This window comes from Cornus florida, unplaced genomic scaffold (assembly GCF_030987335.1).
Source record: "Cornus florida cultivar Cherokee Brave unplaced genomic scaffold, ASM3098733v1 CherokeeBrave_3.0.0_Hap2_Chr06, whole genome shotgun sequence".
Lineage (NCBI taxonomy): Eukaryota > Viridiplantae > Streptophyta > Magnoliopsida > Cornales > Cornaceae > Cornus > Cornus florida.
Window position 1 is genome coordinate 81,154,555 of NW_026775576.1, and position 12,158 is coordinate 81,166,712.

General features: G+C 34.3%; 1 pseudogene; it reads left to right on the forward strand.

Moving 5' to 3' along the window:
* Positions 1–210: 210 nt before the first annotated feature.
* LOC132314964 (putative 4-hydroxy-4-methyl-2-oxoglutarate aldolase 3) lies at positions 211–7,023 on the forward strand (annotated as a pseudogene).
* The last annotated feature ends 5,135 nt before the right edge of the window (positions 7,024–12,158 follow it).

Genomic DNA, 12,158 nt, shown 5'->3' on the forward strand with positions numbered 1-12,158 from the left:
TGTTCTTCTCTATACTATATTTTTATTTTCTATAGTAAAAGATAAAGAATTATAGGTGCACAGATGGCGTACCCTAGTAATAAAAGAATAAGATTACACTTAATGGTAAAGTCTACTTCCAGTACAAACCAAGGAAAGTGACCTGTAAAACTCTATAGAAGCTCAAAAATTGATAAGTGATGAACATCAAGAACATAAAACATGTGTCTAGCTACAGCCTACAGGCTCTGGAGGTCTAGAGCAAGTCCCATGGAGTCTGGCATTTCTCTCCTGCCAAATCCTGATAATACTAATGTTACTTGTGTGTGTGTGTGTTTTTCTTTTCTGTTTTTTTTTTTTCCTTAATTTTTTCTTTTTTACAGTAAAGTAATTCACATACACACACAATCTTCACTAAAGTCCGAACCCATGACCTCTCGTCGCAAAGTATGGAAATTTTTTTTTTTATTTTTTACCGATTACATCATATAACAGGTGCATTCAGACCGTCTGTCTGTGTATTATTAATATGTCCGTTGCTGAGCCATAGGAGGTGAAAAGTTTTTCTGGGAAGTATGGGTCTGGCGATGTTATATATGTCCACATGAATGTAAACGGTCTAACCAATTGCGTGTATATTAAAACGACGCCATTTTGATTGAATCGACGACCTCTCTCGTCCACAACAACAAACATGAAAAATCCAACGCCTATGCAGGCTTTGCTCACAGTTTGCGTTGTACGGAGAGGCTGGAGAGTGTCACACAAACCAACGAGATAAGGGATGAGGATGAAATCACCTTTTCATATCACATACATATATGTGTCGGTGTATCTATACATTTTGTAGGATGAAATCACCTTTTCATATCACATACATATATGTGTCGGTGTATCTATACATTTTGTATATATCACCTTTTGTATATACAAAATGTACCTCTCTCCACTTAGATTGAGCTCCGAGAATTCAAGAACCATAGCAGCTCTCTGAAATTGGATATTGTTGAAATTGGGTTCATCTCTCACTCTCTGAACTTGTAAGCTTTTATTTTTGTTACTCTGAATATTGGTATATGTGTTAATACATATAATCCTGTTTGTTTATGGCTTTTAGTCAAGTTCAGAGTTATTAAACATGCTATTATCATATTGAATGTGCTTGGAGGACAGAATCTTAGTATTTGTTTGATTATTACATATTAATTTAATCTTGGATTAGAGATGTTTGTTAGGTTCTCTGCCTTTTATTAATTAGTAATTTGAATTGCCAATGGATGGAGTTACTAAACACATTGGTGACTAGCCTTAAAGCTCTATGTTTGTAATCTTCTTAATGAATTGGGTATTTGGCTTCTGCTATTTATTTAATCAAGGTCTGTTACTCACTGGTAAATTGAACTTTTCAACAATAATGCATGCTGGGTTCCAATGTGCTTTTTTTTTTTTTTTTTTTTTTTGGGAGGGGGTTAGGAAAGTACTCACACACATTCACAAATTGTCCACTGCATAGATCGAACCCCTCACCTCTGTTTTGAAGGAGGAGAGGTTACCATTGGGCTAATGGCCAATTGGATAATTGTTCAAGTTATAATCACAAGTTGCTTCCTTTGCCCATTTTATAGGCATTATGGGTAGTTATTTCTATAGCTTTGTTATCTTCTGTTGTTAGGAAAGAGTTTAACATGTAGGTGTTCCTTCTGAAAAATAGTGTCAGAATTTAATTTGACAATTATAAAAACTTTTGCAATAATCTGTGCATAGGTAGTTTTGTGTCGTGTGAATCTTGACTAAAATACCATAGTCCTCAGAACTGGTAGAAAGAGATGAGTCAGAGTCCGAGGTGTAAACTAACATATTTTTCCCTCTATTTTATTTAAACTAGCATATTTTTCTGTGGATTTTTGTCTAGACTACTTCACTCTAGCTCCTTCTCCCTCTTGGGAAGACTAACCTTCCCATAGTGGCTGTCTGTTCCAATGTGAGATCAATAGTTGTTACAGAAGGGAGTGCTATCTCAATGGCCATATAAAGGAGTCGTGCGCACGGCTTTGATCCCCTTTACAATATGAAGAAAGAAACAAGGGTCAAAGTTTAGACCGCTCACACTAGTTCTACCTATAGTTTCTGTTCTTTGTAACCTCTCTTAGGTTGCCCTCTCCGGGCCAGTTCTCTCTCTGCGTTAAAAGCTCGGCTTGGTCTCGTTAATGAAGTAAACGAGCTGAGCTTGAGCAACGCTAAGCTCGGCTCGTGAACAAGCTCGATTAGTAAAATGATTAATTTTTATTTTATTTTATACTAATATATAATTGTGTGTCCCATTTAATATAATGTCAATCTAAATACCTATTCATTAGCCCAATTTCATTTAACTTAAGCCCAACTCACCTTAAGCCCAAATCTACTTAACCTATTACCCTATCATCATTATATATATATATATATATATATATATTATCTATCTTTATATCAGGGGTTTGTCTTAACAGCAACTGCAACATCGCTTCTTCCTCTCTATCACGCCGTCGCAACATCGCTTCCTCCTCTCTAACACGCCATCGACTGTCTCCAACAAATCTCTGTAATATCTGCTATTAAACCCTAAACAAATCTTGCAACATCACTCTTCTACAAGGGCGAATCCATGAATTGTTAATAGAGGGCTAATATTAAATAAGAGAGAATTGGGGATCGAAAGATTAAAGTGTTGAAAAATTTTAGAGGAAATAGGGTTAGACTTTAGGAGGAGAGAATGAGTGAGCTTTCTGATTTGTGCAAGATTAGGAATTTAGGAGTTTTCTGTGCTTTGCCTTAGTGATTGTTTTGGACTTGTTTAACTTGAACATATTTGGTTGGGTCTTTGTTTTAAAATTGTGGCTTAGATATTGGGCTTGTTTGGATGGGTTAAAATTAGGGGGCTAATATTACTACTAATTTTTTCTTTTTTAAAACATTGGGCTAAATATACTTATATTAAAAAATAATAATAATAATAATAATAATAAAATAAAATTAGGGGGGGCTTAAGCCCACCCAAGCCCCCCCTTGGATCCGTCACTGCTCCTCTAATCCCATCCCTTTCAACATCAATACAGCATCATGGAGGGTTTCCATTAGATCTCTCTCTCAAAATCTCTTTTTGGGTTTCGATGTCTCAATCCCATTTTAATGTAGGGAAGATCTAAAGAATGATTGGAGAGCTCTTTTGATCCATCATCAAAACAGTACCAGATCTGAAGCTTTTCGGTTTTTTTCTTTTTTCTTTTTTTCTTTTTTTTTTTCATTTTGGCTTGAAGGCGAGCTCGAGCCGAGCCGAGCCCGAGTTTGCCAAAATATTGGTGAGTCGAGCCCGAGCCTAATTTGGCCAAGCTCGCCCGAGCCGAGTCCTAGCACCCTCCTGAAACTGGCGAGCCGAGCCCGAGCAAGGTAAAGCTCGGCTCGGCTCGACTCATTTGCAGTCCTATTGTTACATGGTGGCACATTTCTTGTTTTTCCTTTGGGAATACTCACAATCTACTCAAAATTACAAACCTCGACCAATGTAGCCAAAATCCCAAAGGCAGGTACAACACACCTATTCAAGGCCCTCTTAATTATTTGGGATTTTAGCATACCATCATGCTTCCATATTTGATTTTGGTTACTTTCGTTATATATGTCATCTTAGAGAACTTTTTTTTTTTTGGGAAGCCGACACCTTTCTAGTCCAAGTAACACTCTCGTCCTCTCCATGCTTCTCTTTCTGGCAGCGAGGAAAATCTCAAACTCTTCTTTCCAAGTAACTCTCTCTTAATCAAATTCTCCATGGTGATTCACTCTCTGATAGCAGATAGCTATGTACATTTTTGGGAGGCAACTTATACTATGCTCCAAGCCTTTTTGTGACTCAAAACTAAGACAACGGACATGCCAGTAGTTATATAACTTTTTTATTTGCCAACAGTGCCATGATTTAGGGAACACTTCAAATCGTAACTGTTGAAATATCTCTGATATTGCATTAGTGCATTGATGTTGGTTGGATTCTTTTACCCTTCTGGTTTCCAGTGATTGGGTAAATGTGAGTGAGGCAAACATAAATTCCAGGACTGAAGTAATGAGAAAGTCAATTTGATATGCTGTATATGCAGAAATCTATTATTCATTTGCTTGAAGCGCATACACTCGTAACACTCCAAATGGACTCCAGGTTCCCCCTCCCTTTTTTTGGGTGACTAGAGGGGTGTTCCCATCTTTTGGACGAAACTAATCCCCTCCAGATATGTGGTAGGCCCTAAGGTCACGTGCCAGCTTTAATCTAGGGAAAATCCATGTGAAGCTCCAACTAATAAGTGTAGTTCTTGATTAACTCCTGTCCCCTGGGCTTAACTCGGCAAGGTTCTTGGCTTTTAAAAATCATTTAAACTCTATGAGTTCATTGATTCAGGATTAACTCAATTGATTTGATCCCTGATTTCAAGAACTCAAGACATATTGTGTGTGTGTGTGTGTGAATTCTAAAAGAATATATTATACAATCATTTAATTTTACTTTTATTTATGCAACTTTAGAGGAAAATCACAAGTTCTTAAACCATGCTCTGATACTACATGTAAAGTATAATTATTCGTGTTAAGCATTAATCACAAATAAACATGAATCCCAAGATCTTAGAACTTCATTATTTTCACATTCCTATAATGCATAAATAGATAGTTAGATATAAATATCTCGATATATAATTGCAAATCTCATAGAGATCAAACCAAAAATCGAGATCCTTTCTGCGAAACGAACAACGTGCTAAACTGCAAGTCTAAACAATAGTCAAAGCGTGGAAACTGATTTCTCTCCCTTGGCCATTTTTTAAATATAAAAATTATCGGTATTGTTTTTATTAGCGTATATAATTAATAGAATATATGCACTTTTATAAAGGCAGAGAGATAACCGTTTGATTAGATGGAAATAAGTTAGAAAAGAAAAGAAATGGAAAGTGAAAGAAAAATGAAGTAAATGAAAAGAAAAAAGATTTTCTAGTATGCATTTGGTTAGCATGAAAATTTATTCAAGAAAATTGTAGAAAAATATTAATTTGTTAGTTTTCATCATTTTATGCATTAACTATAAAATATGTTTGCATGACCATTTTTATCCTAGAGTATTGCCATTTAGTGTTTCTTCTAGGTGCTTGCAAAAATGATATATATTCCAATAAAAATATGATTATGTTATGATAAATGAACTACATTTTACATAAGAATATAAATAATTATTATTTAAAACACAAAATATTTGATAACTAAAATCCAGTCCCCCTCCGTCTTTTCTAATTTAAATATGAATATAAATAATAATTATTACTATTAATAATCCATAATTTTACTATTTATTTGTTAAAATTAATATAAATAATTAGATATAAAGAGGATTCATCTAACACAAAATTAATTTATTTTTAAGTATTTGAAATTATCAGGGTAGTTCTGGTAAGTAAATCATTTTCTTTCTTCTTTCATGCTATCCAAACTAATAAAATAATATTTTCCCACAACTTCCATGAAAATTTTTCATACTAACCAAATACATGCTGAAAACTTGATTTTCCTTTCTTTTACTTTCCTTTCTTTTACTTTCACTTTCCATCATACATTTCTATCTAACCAAATGGACCTTAAAAAAATTAAAAAATTTTATCTTTCCTTTCTTTTCTATCTGTTTCATCCTAACCAAACAAAGCCAGATCAAGCCAAACATTGAGATCCTTAAATAGGAAAACACTTCTTCAATAATTAATTACTAAAAAAGTAATTTATAAGTTGACCAAATAATATAATATTAACCTGATATTTATTTAATTAATCACTAATTAATGAAATATATCACATGTCCAAATTATGTGGGGGTACACAATTAATAAATAATTTTACCGTTCTAGTCTGCAATTCACCAGAAAGCCATTCCGGAAAAGAAAAAAAAAAAAAAAAAAAGGGATTGATCCACCATGGTGCTTAAGGTTGCTTTAAATTAACATAGTTAAATTTTGTATTCCTTTTTCCTTAGTTTTAATGAAAACATTGGGAAGAAATTCAAATATATATATTTATGTAAATGCCCGCATGATGGTGTTGGGGAGACGTTTGTATGCTATATTGGATTTTCTTTACCTTTGATTTTCTTTTAGTGTTTGTCTCAGCAGTCAGCCCTCTGGACATTTGTTTCCGTTTGGCCACAAGCACTAACGCCCTACAATGTTGAAAGCATCACTAGGGGCTAGGAAATCTCACGCTCAATAATTGTTATTATTTTTCGTGATATTTAGACAACTGTACTTGCAGGACAATATATGGCTTCCTTTGCTACTGCTGATGCTTGTGATACAAATGACGCACTTCTGGCAAGTGGTGATGTGCGTGTCCTGCAACCTATCTTCCAGATTTATGGGCAGCGTCGAGCGTTCTCGGGGCCCATCTCGACCCATCGTCACCCTTAAGGTATTTGATAACAACGTTTTTGTTAGGGAGCTACTTGAAACCAAAGGTGAAGGCAGAATTCTAGTTATAGATGGTGGAGGGAGCATGAGATGTGCCTTGTTAGGAGGGACTTTGGGACAGTTGGCCCAGAATATGGGGTGGGCTGGTGTTGTGGTCAATGGCTGCATTAGAGATGTAGATGATATTAACGGCTGTGATATCGGGGTTAGAGCTTTGGCATCCCATCCCCGGAAACCGGGCAAAAGAGGCATTGCCGAAAAACACGTTCCCATCAATGTTGGAGGAACCTTCATATACGAAGGGGAATGGTTGTACGCAGATAGTGATGGCATTCTGGTTTCAAAAACCGAGCTGTCTATTTGAACCAGCAATTGAACCATAGCTGTTATGAGTTCAATTCAATCTATCCAGTAATTGTAGCAGGGTCAATATGCGTATTGAACAAGTGAAATGTAATTGGGACATTTGCTACCTTTTGTTAGTGATTGCAGGTGTTAAACATCAGTAGTGATCTATTTGTACAAATTGAAACTTTAGGTGTATTTTTTGCAAGGTGTGATATGCACTGAAAGTATGCTATACGCTCTAAGTACACTATAAGTGTGTTTTATGCATGTACACTGTAAGTATGTTATAATGCACTTAACCCTAATCTATTAAATGAAGCATGTAATAAGTAGACTTGTTAATTAATTAAATTTTAATCTAAATTTAATTTGATAACTTAGATATAAATTAAATACTTAATTTGATAATGGTTAACAATTTGAATCAAACATAAATAATAATAGTCAATCTAATTTGATAATACTCGGATAATATAACATCATATTATCAAGCGACTCTTATCATTATGTTATCTTCGTCTTCCATCTCTATACTTTTTCTTACTCCCGAAGTGGTAATTCTGTAACACAGATTAAAAGGCCTAATTTCCTTTATATTTTTCAGATTCAAATATCTGCTTAACCGCATGTGGATTCATTCTCAAAATATTCATCGATACGATTAGTCTAAATTCGAATCCAATCCATTATAGGTCTAGTAATAATGTCACACAATTAATCGAAACAAATAAAAACGCAAATTCATCGTGCTAAAATACTCATGATAATACTACTAGTAAATTATACAAAATATAATTATAACAAATAACTATTCATGAACTCTTTGTTACGTAGTAATTAGATAATATTAATTTGAATTTTAACATCTCTAACATTATTTTATGTAAAATATTCTACACATAATATGTGATATGTTGAGAGGATCGATACTCATTAGTTCATGTCACGAAGACCACTGCAAACTCATTACCCAATCACAAATAGACCACTCCTCCCACGAGTGGGACCCAACTAACTCTATTCAAATCACGGGTATTGTTATATATAACACTTATTGCCAGTTGGATATAACATTCACTTTGCAAAAAGAAAATAATAAATAAATAAAGATGAGGAAGGAAAAATTATGGAAGTTTTTAGCTTTAGCCTGTGGAATTTGGTTAAATTGATTTTGATCTTTGATTAGGGTTCGCTGAATATAAATTGTGGTGTAAAATAAAATTTTAGTGATAAAATCGTTCAACATTTATTACTTTAATTATCTCTAAATCCGTTTACTAAAAAAATGACTTTGAACATGAAAAGTCAGTAATACCTTTATATTTTGATAATATACTCTCTATCCTATATTAATAATCTATCTTTAGGAACGTTCCATACTTAGTTATCCCATTTGAAAAATTAAAGCAAAAAAAAAAACAAAACAATATTTTCATACTTACCCTTCAAGTTTTTCAAAAATTTAAAACCTAATAATAACTTAGTAATTTTAAAAAAAGACAATGCATTAATTGCATGTCTCCTTTAAAAGTCCTAATAGCAAAATTGTATAATTAATATAAAACGAAATGTAAAGATGTCGTTAATCACACTTGCCAAATCTTACGGAAGATTAAAGTAACGTGCGTGTAATTTATCCAAATTTCAATAGAAGTGAGTGTAATTTACCCAAAATTCTATATACGCACTTTTTAATTGTTAATAAGGAGTATATTAGTTTAAAAACTAGGGGGAAAAATATGCTAGTTTAAATAAATTAATCAACTTTTTACAATTTTTATGCAAATTTTGTAAAAAAGCACTACAATATATATATATATATATATATATATATATATATATATATATATGGATCATCAAAATAAATATATTTGGAGAGTAAATTATATTAAACCAAAAGTTGTCCAACGTTAGAGAGAGATCTAATAGGCTAATTATAGGTACCTTAGGCAAAGACTTCATGGCCGAATATCAAAAGTTGTACCGTCTTCAATATATATACACACATCTAAGAAGAAAATAATGAGATTAGATATGATTGTGTTGACGCTAAAATCGGTTCCTAAAATCCGATCTTAATTTGATGTAAACTGGGCGTGCCAGAACCAAATATATGGTTCAAATGTAAATTGTCAACTATAGTCCCTTTGAGAAAGTTGACTTTTAGGTGATTGCAAGGAAAAAAGGGAACAATAAAAACTCCTCTTTGAGTTCAGAATTGCCTTAGTTAAAAGGACTTTATCAGTTAAAAATTATAGTAAAAGATTGAGAGAATAGAAATGGGAGGAAAATGGAAATTGAGATAGAAGGAAAGAGGGAGAACGAGAATGAGGAAAATGGATAAAGAGAAAGAAGAAATAGCAAAGATGCTATTCTTGGAAAAGCTTGAGAAAGCAAACAAATAATAATAATGATTCTGAGAGTGTTGGACCTCTATCTCAGCATGCCTCCTTTATTATTTATAGAATAAATGGTAAATCAACTTCCTAAATACAAACACTCTAATTACATCAAAACTCTATCAAACAACTAAATAATTATTCAAATCAAACTAATCTTAACTGAATACTAATTCTTAATTAAATTCAAATACAGGATAAATATATAACTCTTATCTACTGTATTTAAAATTCAAAATAATCTTCTATCCGATCTGTGGTCCCTTTGCTTGTAGCTTTGCCTTTGTGTAAAATCTGCCACATCATTGCTCATTTGCCTGTAACCCATATTTATGTAACTAAATAAATACTCCCTTAATATTTGCTACTTCCAGTCATCCAAACCAACCATATCTGTTGCATTTCCAATCATTATCCATGCAAAACTCAATTTTCCTTTAACTGCATCAATGCAATCCCAATCACAACCCAAGTCCGTTGCGTAGCCCAAATTCATTACTGCCTATCTTCAACCCAATACTTTTACAGCGCAGTATCCTCTCGGCCCAAACTTCTACTATGACATTGTTCGTCAAGCCCAATTGAAGCCCAAACCCAATTACCAAAATGGGTGTTAACAATGCCCCCCTATTTTGGTAGCCGTTTGAACCCTTCGGCTTCCAAAATTCAAATAACACCCATTGCGGCAACCGAGGGTAAATATAACCCAAACTAATTTGACTTAGTGGAGATTTTCTTTTCTTCCATTAGTTCAAAAATAGTTGGTTTATATTTTTTAAGGTACCTTCCATTTATTGGCCTTTCATGCATCTCGTTATCCAAATCCTTTAACTTATATGCACCTCCATGCAACACCTGGTGGACTATGAATGGTCCCTTTCAAGTAGGTGACCACTTGCCATAAGTTCTATCTACTTTTCCAGGTGGAAGAATCGTTTGCCAAACCATATCGCCCTCTGCAAATGACTTGAACTTCACCCTTTTGTTGTAAGCCTTCATTACCTTTGCTTTATGGACCATAAGGTGGTTTAAAGCAACTTTCTGAACCTCATCCAAGTCTTCTAACTCGGTAAGCATCGCTTCATTATAATTGGCAGATATTAAATTGTGCTACAAAGCTACCCTTGCCGATTTCACATTTAACTCCATCGGCAACACAGCATCATAGCCAAATGTTAGCCGATAAGGAGTAGTTCCATTACTTGTTCGCTTCGAATTTCTGTAAGCCCGCGAGGCTTTTGAAAGGGTTTCATGCCAACGCCTTGGCTTATCTTTTACCATCTTCTTTATAATTTCAATAACAACTTTATTTGAAGCCTCTACTTGGCCATTCCCTTGAGCATAATAGGGTGTTGAAGTTACCGTTTTTACTTGCATATTACGGCCAAGTTGTAATACTTCATTTGCTTGAAAAACAGATCCATTATCAGCAACAATTGTTTCTGGTAATCCAAATCGGTGAAAGATATGTCGCTTCAAAAACTGTATAACAGTATTATGAGTTACTAATACATATTCATCGGCTTCTACCCATTCGGTAAAGTAATCAGTAACTAAAATATTCCAATGATGACCCTTTGATGAAGGAGGATTAATCTTGCCGATTAGATCCATGGCCCAACCTCTGAAATGCCATGGTTTAACTAATAATTGCATCTCTATTGCTGGAACCCACTGCATTGGACCATGTTTTTGACAATCTATACAACCTTTTGCATAGGTCATACAATTTTTTCTCATTCCAGGCCAATAATATCCATATCGGCATATCAACCACCTCATTTTTATGCCAGCTTGGTGGGCTCTACATATTCCTTCATGTACCTCGGCCATAATCTTTAAAACCTCAAACTTACTAATGCACTGAAATAACAAACCATTATCAGCCGATCTTCTATAAAGATCTCCATCCAAAAGTACATAATCGACTGCACCTCTTTTTATTCTTCGATCGGCTTCTGGAGTTGGATGTTATAAGAACAAGATGTAAGGGATCCGCCAATCGTTATCATCTAACTCGGCAACATCAGTGGCAAAAACCTCTTTTATAATTTAATTTCTTGTTTCAGCCAATGGAAGAGATCGGTGTGTAATTTTCATTATCCTTTCCTTCATACCACTCAGTATTCTGATTCCTGAAGCAGTTTGTGTTAAATCATTAGCTATTTTATTCATGGCCCTTGGTCTGTATTCCAACGTCACAATGTGAAATTGGTTAACCAGTTGGGTTGCCAATGAATGAAATGGTCTTAATTGCCAATTCAAGCATCTAAAGTCTTCTGAGATTTGATTAATCACCAAACTTGAATCCCCCACAATGTGGACGTCTTTGACTGCCATTTCTAGCAGAATTTCTAAGCCGATAATCAATGCTTCATACTCGGCTTGATTATTTGAGCACCTGAAATTCAAAAAGAAGGAAAACAAAATTTGGTTCCCTGTTGGGGATATTATTACTATACCAGCTCCCAAGCCTTCACTGGTACTCGACCCATTGAACATTAAAGTCCAAGGAGTCATGAATATGGATGCCGAGTCAAGCTCATCAAACACTTGTGACTCAATTTCAGGCGAGGGATGATCGACAAGAAAATCTGCCAAGACTCTCCCCTCAATCACCTTTTGTGGAACATATGTAAAGTTGAACTCCATTAGTGCCAAAGCTCATTTGCCGATCCGGCCTGTGATTAATGGCCTTAATAACATATACTTTATAAGATCTATTTGACAAGCAATATAAACCAAAACAGGCAACATATAGACTCTTAATTTCATTGCTGTAAAATATAAAGTCAAATATAATATCTCAATCGGTGTATATCTACACTCGACTGGAGTTAAAACTCGGCTGAGATAATATATTGTTTGTTCACTTCCTACTTCATTTTCTTGTGCTAGCATAGCTCCAATGGATTCTTCAGCAGCTGATAAATATAACTTCATCGGCCATTTCTTTCTT